We start from the raw sequence: 25103 nt of genomic DNA, 5'->3' as shown, positions 1-25103 counted from the left end.
ATTTGGTGGGTGAAATAGGCAGCTTTGAATGGAGAGACTTGAGCAATAGAAACCCTATATCCTGAGTCCCTGCAGCCCTGTCGTTCTGCCCAGCTCTTCTCCTCCCCAACCACTGAGCTGCTGCTGTTTCAGCCCTTCCCTGTTTCAGGAACTTTATGTATATCACACCACAGTCCTGTGAGGTGAGTACAGTTTTTGTACTCACTTTACTGATGGGGAAATTGAGGTTTGGAAGGGTTGAATAACTTACAGAAATACAAACCAGGAAGGGAGCTGGGAATAACCATATCTAGCTTACTCCAAAGTGCAAAGCGCATCCACTAATGTTTGCACTTTATAAAAATCTCACCTCTATATAAACAGTAGATTAAGTAAAATGAGTGGAATGATGTGGAATAGAATTGGAGCGGGGCCAGTAGAACACTCCAGTGAATTATCCTGCTCACACTAGAGGTAGAAGAAGTGAGTGAGCCTCCCCTTCTCTCCACGTTTGTACAATTTAGGAGGCAGATAACATCTTGGGGTTTCCTGATTCAAGGTCGCTGAGCTGGCATCTGCTCCCCAGGTGTTGCCCGTGGGAGCTGGTCAGTGGCCCTAATAGGCTTAGCCAGGCCTGGCATCAAGGACCATGTGATTTCTGTATCCTTTGATGAGAATTCACCTACTGATAAGGCAAGCTGGAGGGAATCAAAAAACTCAGTTGGGAAAAGATCAAGGAGGAAAGAAATGTCAGTCACTCTGATAGGGAAATAGATTTTCGTGTTTCATTGCACAAGCGCGCACACGTGCACTCAAAGCCTGCCATGTTTCAAAGCCTCCTTCAATGCCCTGGTGTTCACTTGGAGGAAAGAGATCTGAAGCCTCTAAAAAGGCTGCAGGTATAGAGCAATTCACACAGGACACAGCCAACAATCCTCTCCCACTCCCTTTCTTCATCTCCCTTCCTCCCCTGTGCTCTCCTGTGCTGAGTGGTAGTGCTGAGGAGATGTTTGTGAATGCGCACGTGCACACATTTAAATCTAAACATTAAAGGTAAGGAAAAAAAACATGATGGCTTTGGACCAAAGCAGTAACTTCATAATGAATGGAGGAGTCGTCATGAAAGAGCAGGGGCACTTTAAGAAAAGCATACCTCCTGAGGAAGACAGCTCTGTGGATGCTGTTTAGGATGGCAGCTTAAAAGGCCCTTCATTTCAGAGCCAGGAAGAGGCAGAGAAGAATTTGATATACAACACAAGCTCTTTTCTTTTTTTCCCCTCCTTTCCCCTCTTCTTCTTCCTCTGAATCCCATCTTGGCTGAGCCATGGCAAAACTAAATTAGAAAAACCTGCAGAGCATTGAGAGTCCAAATGAAGCACGCAGCCAATTTATCACAACAGAGCCCAGTTATCTAATAAGCCCCGTATGTAATAAATGTGCTAAGTGCCCACCTTTAACTTCAGCACACACAGCAGCAGCCAATGGTGGGAGATGGCAGAGCCCGTGACAAGAGGATGATGTCAGACTCAGCCTGAAGCACGTAGCATCTGGCTTGCATCACTGGCTCCGAAGGGTGCTGAGCCAAGGTGGATGAGGCTGAGGTCTGTGAAGGCAAGGCAAGCCACTGCTGAACATTTAGAATTGGAGCAGATGCCTGTTTACAGACAGCTTTGTAAGCTGAGCAGTCATGATGAGAGAAGAACTGGAGAAGCTTGGGTGAGAACAAGTTTCTTTCTAGCTTTTCTGTTTTGGAAAACAAGTGTTTTCGGGAAGAACCTTTATCAGCACACGCTTCCTACCTGAAGGTGAAGACGAGGGTTCTTAGAGATTGTGCCTTAGACTATTTTTGTGCCTAGCTAATAAGGAAAGGGGAAAAAATATCCTCTGATAATGTCAGAGGGGTAGAGAGGCAGGATATGGTATTCTTAATTTACCCCTTGGTAATTTTGAGACAACAGGGTTATACATCAGAAATGACAAAAGGCTTGGGGGTCTAAAAAAATATTCAAGTTGTAGGCCAGTCTTTCAGTTTATAAGGACAGCAGGACACATAGGGTGTCTCTAGAGTTCTCCTGATAATTAAGGTGATCTTGGTGGAACTCCATATGGTCTCCACTCAGATCATTAGGTGGGAGTGTATTTGAAACATAAAAGGTCGTTCCTGTAGAGCAGTGGTTTTCAACTTCAGCTGCATGTTAGAATCACCTGGACAGTTTTAAAAATGACATTCCTGCATCCAACTCTGAGATACTGATTTATTTTTCAGATATTTATTTAAGGAAGTGAGTGAGCCTCTCCTTCTCTCCACGTTTGTACAATTTAGGTAAGGAGGTTAGGCTTAGGGAGAAGACATTTAGAAAGTCCACAGATGATTCCAATACGCAGCGGAATAAAGATTGGGCTAGAGTCCACAGAACCAGAAAGTACTGGAAATCCCAAGTTTTGAAATTGAGCTATAGGAAGCAGGAATTAGGCTTCAAAACACTGTCGTTTATATAGGTCACAAGTGGTGAGTCCTCAAAGGGTCCTCTAGGGTTTGTAGTTACTTCGAGTTTTGTCCAATTGTTCGTCTGTATTTTCTCATCTAATCTATGACTTATAATCTGCCCATACCTCGAATGGATTTGAGATAGCTTACAAATAGAAAAAAGTCACACACATATATACATATAATAAATTTTAGGAACTAGAAAACATTAGAAGAAATATTAAAAGTGTATTTAGGATTGACATATTAATATTAACAAATAGTATAATTTTTGAGCTTCTGAAACTCCAAGGCAAAAGGTAAATTCATTTTCCCTCTCTTTAAAGGCAACGCATAATCACTTTTAGGGACAGCACTGAATTCTGGATAAAATCTATTGTGTAGATTCTAATAACAAGAGCCTTGAGTACACAAAATAGACAAATGTCTTTGTTGAAGTTGCAGTGGTGATTTCAAGGTTACTATATGGAGTCTTGGATAACAAACACTTTCTATGCCTAATAGCCTCCACTGGGGCCTGCACCCTGGTGACAAGCAATGAGAGCTACAATGCCCGTGGGAAACTGGTACACCCTAAACCATCTAACTTCAAATTGTCCTGCTCTCCTCCTTGCCTAGTTAAAATTGAATTACTGTTAATCTATCATCATTAGTACGTAGGCTTCCTTTTTATTCTTTGCAAAGGGAGAATGGGTTTGTGATCACTGTCTACCTACTTTTTTCTTTGCCCTCCTTGTGATCGAGTGTGCATTTGTGAGACTGATTGGTGGGGTTTGGGTGCAATTTGGGTCATGGAAAGTCATTTTTCCCCCAGTTTGATTGGAATCAGTTCAAGATAATTTATTCATCTATCAGACTTTGATTGAGAACAGATTATGTGCCTGTCACTGTGCTAATCATGGAAATATCAATCCGTGTCAGCCTGGAAATTGGAGACAAACTGATAAATACTTGGCAATACCCTGTAGTAAGTATAATGGAAGCTTGAAGAAGACAGATACCATGGAGAAAGGGAAGTCAGTTCTCCATAAGGAGAGTCAGGAAGGGCTTCCTAGATTGGATGATACCATGGCAAGGTTTTCGAACATGAGTCAAAATTTTCAGAGGGACTGTGGGGAAAGGCACAGCAGATGCCTGGGAGCTTTGAGGAGTAACAGGCAGTTCTGTGGAACAAGAGCTTAAAAGAGAAGACACATAGATAGCCAGAGGACGTAGATAGCCAGGAAAATAAAGAAAACATTGTGTTCTAGTACAATTTTGCATATAATCTTTATTCATTCCACAAATATTTGAATGCCAAGTATATGCCAAACTTGGGGAAGGGGGAGAACCAACCATAGATCTGAGTCTATTTTTATAAGCTTTAAACATTTGCAATGCTGTTGTCATTTCTTTCCACCCTAGGCTAAGTTTAACCCAATTCTATCCTTCTGGGTTTTTCAAGCAGGCCCCATATGGATGAAGCTCTCTGCTCTCAGAAATTCACTCCCCACCCCCACCCTATTCTCATGAACCAACGGAAAGATAAAGAAAGGAAAGGCAGCATTGATTATTTTTCATTTAAGTCCTCCATCTGATTTTCTCTGAGGCCCCCAGAGTCTGTGCTAATTTGTATGGTGTGTCTAGGTCAATTCAATCCTTACAAATCTGTGTATTGTTGAAACTGGTGAAGACCATTGTTTGTCACTCAGATTCAGGCAGGGTGATAAGAGAAAGTGAAGAGGGAAGGAGATGGATGGGCCTCACATTGCATTCACACTGGAGAAAACTAAAAATAGACCTGAAAGAATCCCCAGAGTCAGAGCTGACCATAACTGCTGGACCTACCCCCAGCCAGCTGTCCCAATCCTCCCAAAGTAGGCTGCATTCTGTTACCACCTTGCCGGGTTCTGCCCGAAACCCAGTGTGAGGCTAAGATATCAGGAACATTTTCTGTATCCCATGGGATCTGGTTCCTATTGTCTGTTGTCTCTGCTTTTCTCTTTATGGTACTCTGAGTGGATGGCATTGTGATTACGGTCATAAGTATTATTAATGACAGCAGGTATGACAATGAGTGGAGCCCAAGTCTCTGGCTTTGAGTCAACAGAGAAAAGGGTTTTCATTTGTTTCACATGGAAACAGATGCATATTGCAGAGTTAGCAATAAGCTGAAGAGTGGGGATGGTGGTCTGTGCTCCCACACTCCCAAGCTTCTCTGTTAGGCAAATTTTTCCTTATGTGATGAACAGGGAGCCTGTTCTCCTCTGGTTTCATGCCCACCACCCCCACCTGTTTTTTCCAATACCCAGGCTTCTCCTGCTTTTACCTGAGAGTGGTTTTGATAGAGAGAAAAGTAAGGGAAGATGTCATATTAGCCTTAAAGCTGTGCACCCTCAGTGTTTTGTGTGAAACTTCTAACAAGGGAGTCGCCAATCAATTCAGCTGAATCCAATTCAATTCATAATTACTGAGTGTCTGTTACTAGTAAGTGTAAGATGGACAGCTGTGCTCGATGGACCACTTTACATGCAGCAGTACTCATTTTAAATATTCTGTGAATTGGAAATATCTTGTGAAGTTTACTTTTTACATTGTCTGGATCTTGAAAAACATGGTTTACATAAAAGAGTGAAGATGCCTTAGACGTAACTGTTGGCATTTAAGCAGTTCACTGTAAAGGTGAGGCAGCTGAAAACAAGCTGGGACATCCTCTTCGAGGAAGAGGAATGTGAATGGAGGTGCCACCTGCCCCGGGCTGACTTGGCTCTTCTTCTTTCTGCCTCATGCTCTGCCCTCCTCTGGCCTTGTTGGGCTTACTCTGGCCAGCCCCACTGTCCAGCTCCTCTGGCTCCTCTCAGCCCCGCACAGCAGCTTCTCTTAATTCTTCAGTGCCTGTGTGTCTGCTCCTTCTCAAGCATGCAGATTCCAATCTACCTCCATGGAGTCTCCATTATTCCCTCCTCCTTGCTCCTATAATCCTTTGGCTCCTTAGCTTCCCTGATCCGTTGTTAGCTCAGGGTGTGGACTGAGAGATTGTAGCATCTTTCTGTGTGATATCTAGTCCTGACTTCTTCTCCCCTCATCTTTACTTCCTATTTCCTTCTGGGAAGTCACAACTTCCCCATAGGAGGGGCTTGTGTTCTTCCATTTTTGTGCCGTCATTAACCCAGTCCTCATCGTGACTTCTTTAGTTTCCTTAAAGCTGATATCTGAGTCACTCCAGCATACTACATCTGCAGTGCTTCACCAGGGATCTCACCCTCTGGACTCTGAAGTCAGGCTGTCTGGGTTACATCCTGTGTGACCTTAGGAAAATTACTTAACCTTTGTGCCTTCGTTTCTGCTTCTTCAAAATAAGGAGAATGATAGCGGATACCCACTGCATAGTGTCCGTGTGAGGGTTCCGTGCGATAATACACGAACAACACTTCAACAGTGCTGAAAAGAAACAAACATATATGCTGCTGCTGCTGCTGCTGATTTGTTACCTATAGAAGGAGATATTGCTAGGCCGGGAGGGATACTAGGACCCTGTGTGCCTCATAGCTCCAAAACTTAATCCTTTGTGTCTGTGACTAACAGCATAAAACCCGAGGTGGTAAATGCAATGTTGGGTTCCTGTGGTTTCAGACGTGTTTTCTGGAGGTTTATGGCAGTCTCAGAGTTGGTTGGGAAGAGATTAGAACTCTATTGTCGCTTCGTGTTTATAAGGTCTGTGTAAATTCTTGCAGGATAAAAAACACTTGGTAATTATGCTTGGCTGGTTTAGGAGAACAATTTTCCTCATACAAAATAATACCCTGACCTTGAAGAAAGAAGTTATTAGGCATTTACCCTCAGAAATGACATGTAGCTTTATCTGCAGAGGCAGTAATAGATTAAAATATTAGAGTCCACGCAGGCAGAAAGATAGAGGGTCTAAACACTGCTTAAAATATTATTTAAACTTAATGTTGTCTTTATACATTTAATTCATTTTTATTAGCTACCAAGATATTTAACATAAAATAATTAGAATCTCAAGATTAAAACCAAAATGGTCACAGTTTTAATTAAACCATCTCATAGGGAATTAGGCTGCATAATGAGAGGCAGCCTGGTGTAGTGGTGAGAGTCTGCTTCAGTCGGGGGACTGGAAGCACTGCTATCCACTCACGGATCTTTGGGAAAGTGTCTCTTGCTTCAGACAACACCATGGGCTTCATTGGTCAAAGGAGAGAAACTTAATTTTAATGAGTTCCACTTTTTAACATAATAGAATTCCTTTGTTTCTGTTTTTGTTTTTGGTTTTGAGAGGGAGTCTCGTTTTGTTACCCAGGTTGGAGGTCAATTACGTGATCTCGGCTCACTGCAACCTCTGCCTCTCAGGTTCAAGTGATTCTCCCACCTCAGCATCCCAAGTAGCTGGAATTACAGGCACCTGCCATCAGGACCAGCTGATTTTTATATTTTTAGTTGAGATGGGGTTTCACCATGTTGGCCAGGCTGGTCTTAAACTCCTGACCTCAGGTGATCTGCCCACCTCGGCCTCCCATAGTGCTGAGATTACAGGTGTGAGCCACTGTGCCCAGCCTCCTTTGTTTTTTCTCTAAAGGAAATCGTATATAGAACCCTAATATATAAAAGAGAGTAAAATTGGCCTCTGCCTACTCCCTATTCCCTATAGCAGCCAGCTGCGTTACTGGTCCCCACTGCCCACTAAAGCCCCAAGGTACCATAGAATACAGAAAAAGAGCATACCATGAAAACTTGCCTAGGGGATCTCAATGTTTCTTTCCAGCTATAAAATTCTATGATTTTGATTCTAATATGTCCCTATCCTACATTTCAAAGTCTAGTTCCCCTTTTGTATTTTATTCAAGGATATTTTTTTTAAAAGCATCCATGGAGCTGGCTTTAGTAAAAAGAAGAAAAGAAAATAAGGAATCTTTTGCCACCTGAACTGAAAGTCTCTTGTGTCCCATCTCTCCTTTCTCATCTCATATCCATTCTTCAATCACAGCTCTAGTTAGAATTTGTGATCCCAGACTTCTTTGGAGCGACCATTTGTTATGTTTGACTTAGGTGTTTAACTGACAGAACTCTCCTTCAGTCACTGTCCTCCTCAGCCTTTGCTTCCCAACTCTAGGTTTCCATCTTGTTGAACAGCCTGGTAATTTTTTTTTATTTTTTTGAGACGGTCTCAAGCTTGTCATGCAATGGCGCAATCTCGGCTCATTGCAACCTCCCCCTCCTGGGTCCATGAGATTCTCCTCTCCTCAGCCTCCTGAGTAACTGGGACTACAGGTACCCACCACCATGTCTGGCTAATTTTCATATTTTTAGCAGAGACGGGATTTCTACTCCTGACCTCAAGTTATCCACCCACCTTGGCCTCCCAAAGTGCTGGGACTACAGGCGTGAGCCACTGTGCCGGACCAGCTGGTAATTCATGAGTTACTCATACCCTGGTTCCTATAGACAGCTGATCAAGGCTACAAGGCCAGGAAAACTTGATAGTTTCTTATGTATTCCCTAGAATGCTGGGCCTGGCTACGATCTGATGTTGACATTACATGTTGAGGAATAATCAATTGTCAGTTAAATTTACTGTGAAAAAATGTGATATGGAAAAAGTACTTAGCATGGTGCTTCACTTGTAATAGATAATCAGTAAATGTTAGATCTGTCTTTTCCTCCTTTTCCATGCTTCTCTTCCCTTTTGGGCCTATCTGGGACAACTGTCCACAGATAAGGCCTATAGCATGTCAGTTAAGGAGTTAGGTGGCTATAATTCCTTTTAAGACTACCTTTAGCCACTGACTAAATTTGTCTGATAACCTCTGTAAATCTTTTTTTTTTTTTTTTTTTTTTAAAGCAAGGTGAGATGCCTACTGTGAGCATTTGTGGGGGTGGGGGGAAGACTTGCCAAATAGCTAAAAGCTAAAATAGTGAACCAGTTTCCTTCTTAGGTATCACTTTCTCTACCTTTAGTGCCATATATATTATTTCTTTAAAACCACCTTTAAAAGTGATAATTTCTTCTTTAGTTCATATAAAGGAGGGAACATTCTTAGTATCAAATAACAAAATTGCATCCCATTATATACTCTTATTTCAATTGCCTTTAACAATCTGCAGATTTGCCCATTGGGACTACTTAACTACTGTGCTCAATTGCCCAGATACGGATTTGGAAAAGGAAATGATGGAGTATTGAGATATATACATTAAAATATTCTCACAACTACATTCAACATTTAAATATCAGGAAAGTTAGTAGAAAACCATGGCTAGATTTTAAAATCCCTAATTTGATAACGCAGCTAATTCGCAGTAAGTAGGATGTGTACTGCCCCAGACAATGCTATTCAGGGATTAGGAAAAGGTGCCTGTTTTTCTGAGAGATTCTAGCCCATGCCAGGGAACTAGACATGGCGAGTAAAGATGAGATTGGATTTTTCAACTCTTGTGCAGGCTTTTAGATAAGGCTGGTCTGATCAATAATCTGTAACTGTTGTAAAGAAGTTGGGGTGAGAACAGCCTGAAGCCTTACTGGTTTGATCTTTCCCACTGTGTCCAAGGCTGCAGCTCTCATCTACCTTTTCTATGTCTATGACCAGGACATTTCAGGCATCCTAGTCTATCAGGCAGTTTTTTTAGTTGCTGCCATTGATCTCAATGTTCACACTTTTCAGTGAATTTTGCTGTGCTCTAATCTTTGAGTCTTCTCAGGCTCTTCCTCGTGGACCATCCACTGTTACTAAAGACATCTCTGGATAGTTGTAATTTATTTTAATTTTTTATTAAAATATTAAAATTATCAGTTTTGTTTTGCAAGTAATGTGTAAAATTCCAGAAAAATCAGAAAATATATCTCATAAATGTAGAGAAGATAAGTTACCCATAATACTATTAATAAGAAATAACATCACTGGATCAATACTCAGCTTTTGCATGCGCCCTTCTTAACTTTCTTATATTTATATTTTGAGTATAGGACTCATCATATTTATATATTCCAAAGTAAATGTTCCCCCCCTCCTGTTTTTTTTTTTTTAATTCACCTTCACCTCAGAAGGTTTTCTTTGAGATAAAAACAGACCCAGGTTACCTTTTTTTTTTTTAACATGGAATGTTATTAAAAATTGTCTATTATTCTTCATAAGTTATTTCAGCAAATTTTACTGTATTTTCAAACCTGCAGTCTGTAATTCAAACATGTATCTACCATGCTGAATCCAAAGTACAGTTCGTGCTTTAAGAAAATGGCACAGCAATCCCTCCGACTTCATGAAACAAAACCTGTTCTCCCAAGGATAGAACGGATCCATGGGCTAGGGGTACAAATAGGGAAGGATACCTCAAACATATAAGTAAGAGTAGGACCGCTGTTATTTTTTCTTCAGGTGTGTTTTGGCTATAGGTACACCCACTGGCTTTCATTTCGTATCAGCTGGATCAGTACTCAGCTTTTGCCTGCATCATGTTAGAGTCTGATGCTTAGAACTCTACAATTCCAACAGCTGCTTCGGTAGAAATTTGGAAAGCAGTGATTTGAAGTCTGAAAAGTAAGACAGTAGGACTTTGCATCATTGAATTGATTTCATTTCTAGCACTTAATGTTTTAATAATTGCCTATGTCCAGCATGCTCTCGTTACTTGTAGTAAAGAAAGTAGTACCGGGAATGTGTATCTGTTGCATCACTGCAGTGCCTTTGAAAACAACCTCAGAAATAACCTTTATATTAGGGACTTTATCTTAAAGCTGCAATGTGTTTTTTTTTGTTGTTGTTGTTGTTGTTTAAACCTTAGACTAAATAAATAAATAAATTGCAAGAAAAATTAAAAAAATACAAATTACTTCAGAGATCATGAATTTTTCATTGTGCTCCAAGAATTCTTCTGAAAACCCAATGCTAAATAAAAAAATTACTATTTGTACATACTTTTTTTTTAATTGATAAAAGGATTATTCTGAAACATTTAAATCATTCAAAAGGGCAAAATTACATAATTTTTCAGCAGTATTTGAATTAAACGTATTTGACATGTTATTAGAACGTATAATATATTCCACATCAAATTTTTTTTGAGACAATCTCTTTTTTCTTTCTTTTTTTTTTTTTTTTTTTTTTTGAAAAGAAAGAGAAAAGGAGTGAAGGAGAAGAAGAAAGAGGAAGAAAAAGAGGGAGAGAGAATGGGAATATTGCTTTATTCTAAAAATGGGTATTAATAATGGCTGATCAATATTTTGTGTATTTAAAGTGGAGAGCTCTATAAATATTTATTAAGTTTACTTGTTCTGGATCTGAGTTCAAGTCCTGGTTGTCCTCATCAATTTTCTGTCTCATTGAATCTAAATCTCTTTATGGGTCTTATGTATCTGGGTGTTAGGATCATTAGCTCTTATTGTTGCATTGATCCTTTTACCACTATATCTTTGTTGCTTTGAAATCTATTTTATCTGATACGAGAATTGCAACTCCTGATTTTTATTTATTTATTTATTTTTGCTCTCCATTTGTTTGGTAAGTCTTTCTCCATCCCTTTGTTTTGAGTCTTTGTGTATCTTTGGATGTGAAATGGGTCTGGATGCAGCATAATGTTAGGTTTTGGCTGTATCTTTTAATTAGGGGATTTAGTCGACTTAAATTTAGGGTTACTGCCATTCGATGTTAACTGGCTGTTTTATCCATTTGTTGATATAAATTCTTCTTTATGTTGATGCTCTTTACCTTTTGGTATATTTTTAGAAAGGCTAATACTGGTTGTTCCTTTCTATGTATAATGCTTCTTTCAGAAGCTCTTGCAAAGCAGGCCTGGTGGTAATAAGATCTCTGAGTACTTGCTTGTTCATAAAGGATTTTATTTTTCCTTCAATTGTGAAGCTTAGTTTGGCTGGATATGAAATTCTGGGCTGAAGGTTCTGTTCTTTGAGGATGTTGAGTATTGGCCCCCACTCTCTTCTGGCTTGTAGGGTTTCTGCTGAGAGATCTGCTGTAAGTCTAATAGGTTTCCCTTTGTGGGTAACCTGACCTTTCTCTCTGGCTGCCCTTAGTATTTTCTCCTTCGTTTCAACCCTGGTGAATCTGACGATTATGTGCCTTGGGGTTGCTCTTCTTGAGGAATATCTTTGTGGTGGTCTCTGTATTACTGGGGTTGAATATTGTCCTGCTTTGCTAGATTGGGAAAGTTTTCGTGAATAATATCTTGAAGAGTATTTTCCAGCTTGGATTCATTCTCTCCATCACATTCAGGTACACCTATCAAAAGTATTTCTACATACTTATGTACACACACACAAATGCATTTACAATTTGTTTTTGTAAAGAAGAATTAAAGACAAAAAAAGAGGAGACAGAGGAGAAAAGATGTACAGAGAAAAATGTGCCATAGTGATAATTTAAGTTTACAAGAATTTTATCATTATTAAAAATCAGTTCCTTAGGGCATAAAATTACATTAGACAAATATATTTTGTCAACTGTCTTGCCAGTTACCAGAGAAAGGTAGAGTGTGTGTGTTTGTGTGTGTGTGTGTGTGTGTGTGTGTGTGTGTGTGTGTGGTAGTGGTGGTGGAGAAATGGAATGTTGATCTTCTAAACCCAATGAAAATTTAACGCTTGTCTATTTTTAGCTGACATCTTTGTTTTGGGAGAAAGACTGAGGAAATACAATTCACGGACACTCTTTACAAAACAAAGATATTTTTCTCTTTCTGTAACGAGTTTGGCACAACTGCTAATCGCTCACATAAAGGCACTTGGGATGTACTTTTAGGATGTAGTGTTCTGAAATCTTGAAAAAAACTCCTTACCAGCTTATTTATATATATATTTTTCTTAGGATATGTTCTGGATACTGGCAAATTGGTCTGCTTCTTAAGATTCATGTTGGTGCTTCTGTGATGGCCTCTATTACCCAATTTAAATACACAATAGTCAGAAGATTTGAATACACCATGTTAATCTAGCATCAGAGATCTCTGCTTGGCTGTTTATTGAAATAAAATTGTACCTGTTATGAACCCATTACAAACTGGAAAGGGGCACACAGTTGCCGTTAACTGCTTTACCAAATTGATTCTGACTCACTCGTTTCAAAATGAAAATTGAAATGCTTTAGCCGTTTTTCTTGGTGGGGAATTTGCTTTACTTAGCACTAAGTGGGTATCATTTCTTGTGATTACAGAAAAATGCATCATAACTTTTGATTACACTGCTATTAAGGATGCGTGGTAGCAATTGCTAGCACTCGTAAAGTACTGCTAGTGGGTTCTCTGTAACTCACTTTATTCGGAACTGAGTGGAGAAGGAGAGTATGAATGAAGTCCATACTTCAAATCTTGACTTGCATAATGAACTAATTCACCTGGAAACACAAGGGACTGGGAGAGAACAGTTTTTGTCAGTAGATTTTCTTCCTACTTTAACCTTGGCCCCAGCTGCCACTTCCTCCACTGCACCTCTCCCAAAGTCAACCCATCAGCCATTCCTACTTTTTTATTCCTTTAGTAAAAATGTACAGAGGTGTACTATGTATAAAATATTAACTAGATACGGCGGGGTCAAAATGAAGGAATATCCCTGTGCTGTAGTTCATAATGCAAGATAAGAGATACCTACATAATAATTTATACATCACATAAATTAAAAGTAAATTGGATTAAAGGTGGAAGATGACTGGAGCCTGGATTTCTGAAAAATTACCTTCTGTCCTGCTATTATCATAAAGGCAGGGATCATGCATATCTTGTTTCCTGCAGTGTCTTGATCACACAACCTAGAATATAGAAAGCACTTGATAAGTTAGCCATTCAATAAATGAATGACACACAGTGGTGTGCTAGCCCCAGCTTACACCTTCCTGCAAGAGCCAGTTATGCATCTCTCTTTGCAACTCTGTGCTCAATGATGTTGTGTTGGTAGCTTGAAATTGGTCATGGTTGGAGTATTTACACCACAAAAATTGGACAAGATGACAAATCAATGCTTTTCCCCCAATAACTGGTTGCTAAACATTTACCAAAATAGATGTGTGTGTGTGCGTGTGTGTGTCTGTGTGTGTGTGAGAGAGAGAGAGAGAAAATGTGAGAGAGACAGAATTAAATGCATACTTTCTCTTAAAAATGAGACTCTTGCTACAATACCAGTTTAACCATCTTGTGAGCTAGTCTGGCAACCAGAAAGCCTCCTTTTGCTTGGGCTAGAGGCAAGCTAAAATATTTCATTGCTCTACATCTACATTGGGAGAAAGTAGAGTCTATACAATTTTTCACAGAGGAAGAGTAAGTCTGAGAGTATTTCTCTATTCTGTGCTTGCCTATCATGTGCATCTAATGTCTTTCCAGGGGAAGCCATGAGCTCCTAGCTATAACAGTATGAGAGAATAAAACATGAAGGATCCAGCCTTCTGTGGGCTGAGTGCTGGAACATGTTGAATTATCAGTGTGAGTTCTTGAACTTCAGCATTGTGGCCTAATAAAAATTTTTTCTCCTAAATCCTGATGTAACCTGGGAAGAAGTTGAAAAAGGCAGAGAAAGAAAATAGAGAAATCAGGCATTCAGGGTAGAGAACAGGGTGTGAGCAAAAGCACAGAAGCGGAGAGACCTAGTGGGTATTCCATGAGCAGCCCGATCTGTAGGAATGGACAGCGAAGGGACTTGAAGACAAGACCAACAAGTTTGGTCTTTGGCTGGCATAGAGACCATGAGAGGCTTCTGATTATTTCGGTGAGATAACTGTCAGTGGTATGTAAGATGGTTTGAGCAGAGTATAAAGAGACTAAAGGCAAGGTGGCAAGTGTCCTACTCAGGCCAAAGGTAGCAAGGATTTGAATTAGGACAGTGGATTTGAATTGGAAAGGAAAAATGTGTTCAAGACTTAAAAGCTTATTTGAAAACATATTCCATAGAGTAGGTGAGGGAGACCTGAGGGTGACACCAGGTTTTAAAACTGGTTTAATAGGATAATAGTTTTCCTACTAACAAAAACACAATAAAAATAGAAAGTCTCAAGATGAACTTCACTGCAGATACTATAGCCAGCATCTGTTCAAATCCCCTTTCCTATGTCCTTTGCCATTACAGATAGCTAAAACCTCACCTTGCCATGTGATAGAGATGGTCATATCCAGACAAGATACTGAACAATGAAACGTAAATGGAGGTCTGTTGTGATTTCTGGATAACTTTTTGTTTTCCTCATAGAGGAGCTACTTCTTCCATTTTTTGTCCCGATTTCTCCTGCCTGGAAAGCAGTGGTGGTGGTTGAACTGTAGTTAGCATACTGGGATCATGAAGGAAAGGCCAGAAGTAATTAGCACTTACAGCCTTGGTGTCCTTGACTCACTAAATTAAAGTCAGCACTGTCTACCTATGGATTTCTTGTTGCTGAAAAATTAAACAGCCACAACAGCAGCAACAAGCACAGCACTTTGTATGTTACACTCAGTTTCTTTTTACTTACAATTGAATGCAATGTTGTAGTTAATACAGTTGGTAACAATCGTGAGTTTGGACTTAGACATGTTAAATTTGAGAGTAATCACAGAATATCTGGGCAGAAAATGTCAGCAAAGATTTAAAAATTGTAACCTAGCTGCACGTACAAAGTACCTGAAAAGAAGAAAAGAATGCTTGTACTTACCTGGCTAATTAAACCTGAATCTCTAGGCATGAAGTCCAAGTGACTCTGATGTCTAGGCAGGGTTGAGAATAAGCGGTTTTGAGCAGTCAGCTCTTGAGATGTGGATAAAGCCATCTCTCTAATAGTTGGAGCTGGGGAATAAATAAAATCTCTGATGGAGAAGACTGAGAAAGGAGCAAAGGAGGATCTTAAATAAATTGGAAATAAAACTGGAAGGGGAAGAGGAGTGGTGGAGGACTAATGGTGTTGTTGAGGAGGAAGTAGTAATATTAATAAAATTGTGCTGCATATTGAGCATTTCACATAACATGAAAGTTAATTACCTCCCCCAGGGTTCCACAAAGATCAGGACATTGATGCAGATTTCTTTGACTATATAAAGTCTTTCTCACTTCACAGTTGACTTGCTACTCAGTAAATCCAGTATGATTTTTGAAAGTCCGTATTCTTTTAAACTTTTTTTTTTTTTTTTTTTTGCAATATGTGATACTCTTGGCCATTTTTCATCTTCATTTCTTAAAATTCTTCTACTTCAGCTTCCCTTATTCAACAGACCACTAGCTTGGTTTTCTTGTAAATATAACTAAGATTTCGTAAGCATAACTATATGTCAGGCACAGAAGCATGTTGTAAGTATTCACTCATGTAATGCTAACAACAGCTCTGTGAGGCAGGTACTGTAGCCTTTTTTTTTTTTTCACAAGAGATTGAATGTACAGGCCAAAGTCACAGAGCTGGCAAGTGGCCTAGCTAGTATTAAACCAGGCAATGTTGCGCAAGTCTGTGTTCTTAACTACTGAACTGTGTAGTATGATGCTTAAATATATATGTTTTGAAGTCAAATGGGTCTGGGTTACAAGGCTAACTAATTTGTTAGCTGTGTGACCTGAGGTGGGTCATTTAACCTCTCAGAGGTGGGGATAGAGAAGGAAGTCAAGAGTCCTTGCCTTGATATCTCTGTTTCCACAGAGAATTAGGAGGTAAAATCCTAAGAGGAGAAGTACTGGGATGGGAAGTTGAGGACTGTTTGAAATAGTTCTTGGAGGGAATGGAAGAGATTGCTATCTATGGACGTGCTGACAGTTCCTGAGGTACCATGGGGAGAGGCAGGCTGAGTTTGGAAACCGAGAAGCTGTGGCACCAATATGAGAGACTATGGGGTTTTCTCCAGTTGAGCTCGAAGGTCTAGATTTAGGATTAGAAAAAGTTAACAGTTGATTTGATTTAGAGTTGGCTGATTGAGCATAGAGAAAAGACTATTGAGGATAATGAGAAAGGTTGATGATGTAATTTGTGTTTTATGGGCTTGGTAAATAAAGAACTAAAATCAAAAAGAGGCAAATTTGAGAGAAAATTGGGATCAAGAAAATGGTGCTCTGGATGAAATTGGAACATTATTCAAGTCAGGGAGTGGTAGAATTAGAAGATTAGGAGGTTGTGACTGGTGCAAACATAGATGCTGGGATGCTTTCAATTAACAGTCTACAAAGTAGAGCAGTTCCCTGTGGATTCAGGAGGGGGGGTGGCCATTAGTGTGAATTATTCCAGTGGAGTTAAAAATGACTGGAATTGAAGAGGGAGGGAATTGAGACAAAGCTGATGGATGATGCTCTTTACAGGGAAACTGAAGCCACCCAGGGTGGTTATAAAATCTGGATTAGAGCAGTTGACTGAACCAAATACAAAACCTTCAGTCAAGACTACTAGAATGCTGACAGATGGCAATGGGGCAAGGGAGGAGAAAACTCACTAGGTGTTTTAAGGCTCTACAGGGAAGATATTTACATAAGAGTAGGAAGACAATGTCTGGAAAATGGGACATCTTGGAATTCTGAAATATAAGAGAGAGAAAATACAGAGGACTTTGAAATGTGAAGGGGCTAAGTTAGATTTATTATCAAAGGAATTTTAGAGGTAGAAGGAGATGAGGGATCACCTACTTTTAATTTCTTGTTTCAAATGGTAAAGACTGAGAGAGGCAAACTATTCTCAAATTTATACCCTAGTTAGCAGAACCTGGGATTACTCATTCACTGGTTATTTGTTATTAGTTCATCAAATATTTATTGAGCAACTAATGTCAAGCTCTAAGGGTACCAACTTGGATAAACCTCAGTACCTGTCCTCAGGGAACTTACAGCATGGTAGAGAGAGGTGGACAAAGTTCAAAAAGGAATTATAATGTGGTGATATGAAGGCTAGGAGAGGGCCTTATAAAGGATGCTTTGGAAGTTAGAAAATGAGCCTCATTCCTGGAGGGAAGGAGACAGAGAGTTGGTTGATTGTGGTGTGGACCCAGGTAGAACTGGAGCAATATAGCTAGTACATGCTAAATTTGAGCAAATTAGACAAAAGTGCTTTTTCTTTCAGGCCAATGTGGCACCTAGCCAGGGCATAGAGCTCAGCAAATTGACCCTAAGCTGCATTTTTTCTAGTTCTTTCCTACTTTTCCTCAACCTTCTTACATGTAAGTGGCAGTTCTGGGTAGGGGTAGGTAGAATGCCTGTTATCAGGGAAGACTTCCCAAAGGAGGTGGATTTGAACCATTCTTTGCTTTCAAGTCCAAAGCTCCATTTTAAAACAGGAGAACGAGGGACAGAAGATACTGTTACTAAATTTACACCAGAAGCAATTTTTAGTTTTTCAGTTCATCCAGCTGTGATAGTCTAGGATGCTCCTTGGCATCCTAAAGGATGAGTGATAGAGCAATAATCTGGAAACACTGATGGTCATAAATGGTAAAGTTGTTTGGACCCAAAGAAGAATTATAATAAGCAAATCTCTCTTCCTGGCTCCGCAGTCATGGCCACAGGGCAGTTTTTCTTAAAGAAAAAGTATATAATATAATGAGAGAAATTAGAAGAAAGTGTAAACTAGCCAAAGGAAGACAATATTAGAAGCAAAGTATTAGTGAGAATAGGTGTAGTAATGTGGGAAAACCTTTAAATCTTTAGTAGCTGAACATATCAGTGGTTTATTTCTCTTGTTGCTCTGTGTCACATGTTGGCTACAGCCTCTACTTCACATCATTACCTGGTCAGAGATGCAGACTAAAGAAACCCTGAGAGAATGTGCAGTGTCCTACACTGAGAATAGAATGCCTCTGTCCTCAAGTGGCACATGCCACTTCTGCTCAATTTGATTGGTCAAAGCAAGTCAGATGCCATGTTCAACTTCATGGGAGTAAGGAGGTACAGTCCTGCTGTGTGCTGGTGAGGAGCAGAATTAAAATATTTGGTACATAGAATGAAGACTACCAGACTTCTTACAGCATCTTTAACGCGGGTTCTCCCTTCTTCAACCTACTCCATAAACTTCTACCATAGCAATCTTCCTAACACATAGAATTCCTCTACCTAAAATCCCTCACAGATCCTCTTACCTTATGAATTACACCCTGAATCTTTAGCTTCACATTGCAGGTTTCTTACTATCTATTCTCAGGAAAATCTGGGATGTTGACCCTCACTCTTTACTCACTATTCACCTATACCCAATTCTGTCGTTATGATTTAGGTTTTCATTCATTTTCTAAAGTCAGCCCCAAAAAGCAAAGGGTTTTTCAGTTTTTCCCTTTGACATCAAGATCTTGTCAGTGTCTTCCAAAGCATGCTTTATATAACAGAAGTTTATACCCATGCCTCTTTCCCGTTATGCAGGACATTCTTTGAGGATAGAAACAGCGTTTGGTCGTTATACGGTTCCCTTTGTCAAGCTTTGAGCACAGTGCTTGATGCGTAGAAGGTATTCAGTTCATTGAAGGATCTTTATGTTGCCTTTCTTGATTTGATCTGGTGGAACCTTAATCGACTCTCTTCTTCTTGAGGCCTTCTTTGTAGCACCCAAGGACGTTCATGGTCAAAGTAGAGGTACCCTGTTTGTGCTCCCTATTGATACCCGGAGTCAGATGCCTGATATTGGGAGCTGAATTATTTTTAACTGTTATTAAAAATGGTGCTATTAAAAATAAATAGGGATTATAATTAGATGGAAAGTCACAAGGAAAGGAGGAGAAAGAAATAGAAATTATATACTCCTTTCTAAGAAAATCAGAATGAGAGCTACCATCAGACAAATTTTCATAGATAACTGCATTTTAAATTGTGTTTTCCTCACTAGACTGGCTACTTAGAGTCAATGAAGCACACTGAGTCATCTTTATATACACACATCTTTATATAAAGTGCATACACCAGGGTGCGCAATACAAATGAGTTTCTTCTTTTTTCTGTTAAATCTTGGCTTCTCCCTGGTTATGTATGTAGGTTGTGATTATACAGGGCTAAGTCAGAATGTTCATTTTATAATATTAGACATGTCAGAGACCTAAGGAACTATTTACCTTTCCTTATCTTATTGGTGAAGAAACTGAGATCCAGAGAGAAGAAGCAACATTTTCCTTTCAAGTATGCAATGTGAATATTCAGATTTCATCAACCTCTTTCCTTCCCAAACATCTAAAATGCAAAATGATAATGATGACTAATGATTGGATTCGTTAGTGAGATCAGATTAATCACTTTTGTGAATTTACTGAGTAGATGTTAAGTGTCACTTACCTTGCAGATTGCTGGAAATGGAAAGGAAAAGGACACAATTTTCTTTATATAACTGCTCTGAGTTCAGTTTACAATGGGCAAGGTTCCCTGCTGGGTGCTGAGTGGGAGGCTATTCACCACCCTCCTGTTCCATAGAGATGTTTCAGAGGCAATTATACAGTCACACTGGTAAAGTGTATTTTACTTAAATCGATTTGTACGAGGGTTTATTTATTGAACTTTCTAGTTGGTGGTTTAACAATTTCAAGATAAATTAGTTTTTTAAAATTAACAAGGGGACATGATGATAGACTGCCTAATGAGACTGGACATTCATTTTAACCATAATTTCAAAAGAAAATGAACTTACCATAGGGGAACATTCAAAAAACCAAATCCTTTTAACTGATAATCCCTGCTTTTCTGAATTGCAGTCCTAGGTTTGGGAGTGTCATACTGTTGGTGAGTGTCTGGACAGAAGCAGCAGTAGCAGAAATAACAACAGTAATAACATCGTGACCTCACAATTACTTTTTAATCTTAAAAGACTTCTATATTAATCTATGTGTTTTTTAATTGGGAAAAGAAGAGCTGAATGATAATCAGGGAAGGGCAGAAGGACTAGAAAAGTGCTCAAAGAAATCTCATTTTAGCACTAATCTCAGTCATAGATAAAATGCAAATGTGATTCTATGGGTTTTGTTTCATAGACAGCAATGGGGAGCTCCTGCAAAGGGAGAGAGATGTTGAAGGTGAAACTGAGGTAGTGGAACTACTTGGGAAATTAAAACTGTAATAAGGCACCAGTGGGTTGTGTTTCTGTCCCTTTGCAATAACAGAATGTGAACAAAAGGGTCAGAGGGCAAAGGCTGAAGTTCAGCTTAGAAAATGAGGGCTGTCATGGGGCTTCAGGCTGTGCATATGGCAGGTGGAACCAGGCTGACAAATCAGACAGCTCTGGACAACCTTCACGGTTGAAAATCGGACTCTTCCGTTTGCTACAGAAGACAGGGTCTAGCAATTGTAGGAAAGAGGAACGGTACCATTTGACAAAGGTTTTAATATGGGCAACATGCTAGCTGTGCTCAGAAGACATGGAAAAAGAGAATGAATCAGGAAAGTAGGTGTTTGGTATGAGATTGAGAGTGCAAAAGGCAAAAATGAAAATAAAAGGAATGAGAGAGAGAGAAAAAGAGTGTGAGAAGGTAGAGAGAAAAATGATGTGAGAACCAACATGAGTAAGATAGGCTGTGAGAGGAGAAATAAATCGAAAGAGCCAGTAAAAATATGTTGGAAGGAGAAAAGCACCAAAGATTAGAGATAAGGAGAGAGAGTCAGAGAAAAGAAGACCAGAGAAAGAAAAAGAAAAAAAAAATCGGCACTCTCCTGTAAGTTCAGGCCTGTTTGAGCATGTACAATTTCTAGGGGGCTGCTGAGAGCTGTCTCCTGTCAGCTGGTGCTAGGACAGGCTGGGAGTAATGGAGGGAGAGTCAAAAGCCAGGGGTGAGTGCTGGGTTCAGGCACACAGGTAGCTCTGGTTGATTGAGCTGAGCCCTTGTAATGACAGAGGAGGAACTGCCTCCTTTTCTTATCTACCATATGCTAAAACCGGAAGATTACTCTTTATTTTTTACTTACAAGCTATCTTTGTTTCACATGCCCTCAAAAGCCATTAAAATGCTTGTAGCAAAACTTCAAAGTTGCTGTGTGCACTGGTCATAATATTCAGGCCAAGGGGTTATTATAAGGGAGGGAGATAACAGGTTTTCCCAAGTGGAGATTTAAGTAATACCTAACAGTGTGGGCCATCTGGTGAATTCCATGGAAAACAAATTGCCTTTCATAAGCATTTTTACTATCTCTACACCATGCTAATTTCAGTGGACAAACTATTCCTTAAGGGGTTTTGCACAGATAAAGAATAGAGGGCAGCTTCTCTGTCCTTTCCTTTGCTTCTCAAGGCTCAAAAAATGTCTTTGTTTTCCAGCTTATCAGAGCCACAGTGGTCAGGTTCATTTGCTCTCTTTAAGAGGCCAGGTGACATCTACTAATAGTCTTAAAAGTATTGATTGAGTACCTACTATGTGATCTAATAATGTTAGATGCTATGAGAAAGCATAGAATTATAAGAAATGGTCCTGTGAACTGTGTCAGTGAGTATAAATTTATACCTTTGAATGTTCTGTATCTTCACAGGGGCTTGGCATATACACAGGTGTATGCATTTTTCAAAATCAAACACAAAAATATAGTTAGGATTGTACAATTCATTGTATTTCAATTTTACTTCAAAGGAAAAATAACTATAAATAAATATTGAAGCTTATTTATTGCTATGCATACTGAACTATTTAGGGTGAAGGGTACTGATATCTGCAATCTACTTTAAAATGCATCCAGAAGAAAGTGGGCTGATGGATGGAGAAAGGAATGAATCAATAGATAAACATGTGATAACACAAGAGCCGTAAAACATTAAAATCCAGGTGGTGGGTATGTAGGTGTTCACTGTAAAATTCAACTTGAGATGCTTAATTTACTTCCTGAAATAATGGGTAAAAAATTAGAAGCTATTGATGTAGCACTAGTTCTAGGAGTTAAGAAAAGAAGGTGATGGGGTAAGAATGGAGAAAGTGATGTGGACAGAAAGAAGATAATTAAAGGATGGTTTTATTAGTTTATTGCTGCAAAACAAATTATTCTAAAACATTTTGGCTTAAAACACCACATATTTACTAATCTCATAGTTTCTATATCAGGAATCCAGAAATGGCTTAACTGGGTAGTTCTGTCCAGAGTCTTTCCTGAGGTTGCCTTCAGGATGTGTTCAGGTAGTTTAGTCATCGGAAGCCTTCCCTGGGGCTGGAGGATCTGCTTCCAAAACGGTTCACTCTTAGGGCTTTTGGCAGGAAGCCTCAGTTCCTCACTATGTGGGCCTCTCCATTGGCTGCTTGAGCGTCCTCACCACATGGCAGCTGGCTTTCCCCAGAGTGAGCGATCCAAGACAGTGAGTAAGAGAGAGATGCCATGCCTTTTATAAGCTAGTCACACACCATCACTGTTGCCATATTCTATTTGTTACATGCAAGTCACTAAGTTCCACCTATGATTCAAAAGAAGGGAATTAGGCTTCACCTTGTGTAAGGAGAAATTCTCAAGAATTTTGGATATGTTTTTAAACCACTATAAAAGATTAGGTGAGATTTTAGTAGAATTGCTTGCTATCATAAACAGATGGTGAAGGGATCTTAAGTCTCAAGGTTTCTTGGACCCATGTCTCAGGAATGAAGGACAGCAGAATTAGGAAAAACTGTAGCAAAGACACAGACTTGATCTCTGTGTCAAGGAGGGACCCTTGTCCCCAAGGAGGGACAAGCCAGGGAGAAAGGCAAGGCTGAATAATCATGCTAGAAAAACCTCCTCATCTAGATGATTATAGAATTCTCACTGAAGCGTCTTGAGTCAGGGTTAGGTGAGGTGGTGAAAAAGTCTAGCCTTGGCTGGGCGTGGTGGCTCATGCCTATAATCCAAGCACTTTGGAGGCCAAGGTGGGTGGATCACCTGAGGTTGGGTGTTCAAGACCAGCCTGACCAACATGGTGAAACCCCGTCTTTAAAAAAAAAAAAAAAAAAAAGAAAAAGTCTAGCCTTGGCTTTTTAAAAAATTGAGATGACATTTCCATGACATAAAATTCACCATTTTAACCACTGCAAAAGCATGCAGTGCATAACTACATAATTCGGTGGTTTTCAGTATATTCACAATGTTGTGGAATCATCACCACTATCTAATTCCAGAGAGTTGTGTCAAAACAAATCCTGTAATCATTAGGTAGTCACCCCAGTTTTCCTCCTTCCCCCATATTCTGACAACCACTAATCTATTTTCTATTTATGGATTTGCCATGGCTATGTGGCTTGGGGTCAAGAAGTAAAGGGGAACCAAGGTCAGCCTACCTGTGAAGAATGGCTTGACAAGGACGGGAAGGTGGGAATTGACAAGTCTGAGAGAAATGGTAGAAGAAAATAATAAGATCCGTAGTAACGAGAAAAAGAATAGTCTAAGTAAACTTGCATAAGTAGTTTGGGCCATATTAAAAACTCGAATCGGAATGGTTACATGTTTAGATGTTACCTAAAAATTAAGGATAATTATAGAGCTTCACCGGACTCTACGTTAAAATTTGCTTTCAAAGCACATCCCCACATTATTCTTAGTACTTGAGGATAGATATAGCTATTTAACGATTCAAAACTGTTTCGCTATTCAAAATTGGATTTGTTATTCCAACAGGAAATATCATCTGGTTATTTTAGGAGCATAGATAAGAATTTGGTGCAGAACGACTGACTAGGAAGATTGAGATTAAAAGTCTAGTGTTATTTGTCAGTGTGGTGATGGCCCCCATGCTATAAAGTCAGGTGTGCACAGCAGCACTCCAGCATGAAATGGAAGTGGTGTAGACATGATCAGGTCCAAACAGGTCCTGAAGGACAAGTAAGTTCCAAGAGGAAGTGATCCAAATGTCCAGTGTCCCCAGTCAAGAAATAAGCTGAATTAAGAAATTGCATACAATTCATAGTGTCAATTGCTGCTAAAATTTTTCAGAATATGAGGGGAGAACACTAATTCCCTTCTTTTTAAGTGTAAAGGTGGAAATTTATACTCACTGACAGTCCATGAGATGATTTCTTATAATTCTGTGCCTCTCTCATAGCATCTAACATTATTGGATCACATACTAGGTGCTCAATCAATACCTACTAGTATTGATGGATGTCACCTGGACTAAGTCTTAAAGAGAGCAAATGATCCTGCTCACTATGGTTCTGACAACCTGAAAAACAAAGACATTTTTGGAGCCTTGAGAAGCAAAAGAAAGGACAGAGAAGCTGCCCTCTATGCTGATCATTAAACCACCTGAACACATCCTGACTGCAGCGTCATGACAGACCCTGTGCCAGAACTACCCAGTTCAGCATTTCTGGTTCCTGACATAGAAACGATGAGAGAGTAAATATGTGGTGTTTCAAGCCAATATGTTTCAGAGTAATTCGTTATGCAGTAATAGATAACTAATGACAACTAGCCCCTATTATTTCTGTCCGCTTCTCTCTCCCCATGTCTTCACCACGTTCTTCTCTTAACTCCTAGAATTAGTGCGACAGCAATAGCTTTTAATTTTTTACTCATTATTTTGGGCAGTCAATTAAGCATTTCAAGTTGAATTTTACAGCGAACACCTATATACCCACCACCTGGATTTTAATGTTCTAGTGCTCTTTATCACATATTTATGCATTGATTCATTCCTTTCTCCATCCATCCACCCATCTTTTAGATGCATTTTAAAGTAAGTTGCAGACCTCAGTACCCTTTACCCTAAATATTTTACCCCAAGTATTTCAGTATACATGGCAGTCAATAAGCTTCAACATTTATTTGGAGTTATTTTTATTTTGAAGTAAAATTTAAATACAATAAAAT

The 25103-nt window shown here is 39.5% G+C and overlaps 1 long non-coding RNA gene across 1 annotated transcript in view; it reads left to right on the top strand.

Moving 5' to 3' along the window:
- Positions 1–1538: 1538 nt before the first annotated feature.
- Positions 1539–25103, top strand: part of LOC144580162 (uncharacterized) — a 168229-nt gene continuing 144664 nt past the window's right edge. The window contains exon 1 of the long non-coding RNA XR_013529218.1: positions 1539–1695. This is a non-coding gene — a long non-coding RNA (uncharacterized LOC144580162). The remainder of the gene's footprint in view (positions 1696–25103) is intronic.

Source organism: Callithrix jacchus, chromosome 18 (genome assembly GCF_049354715.1).
Source record: "Callithrix jacchus isolate 240 chromosome 18, calJac240_pri, whole genome shotgun sequence".
In the NCBI taxonomy this organism is placed as follows: Eukaryota; Metazoa; Chordata; class Mammalia; order Primates; family Cebidae; genus Callithrix; species Callithrix jacchus.
The sequence above is the reverse complement of the archived record's forward strand: the minus strand, read 5'-3'. Positions and strand labels throughout refer to the sequence as shown.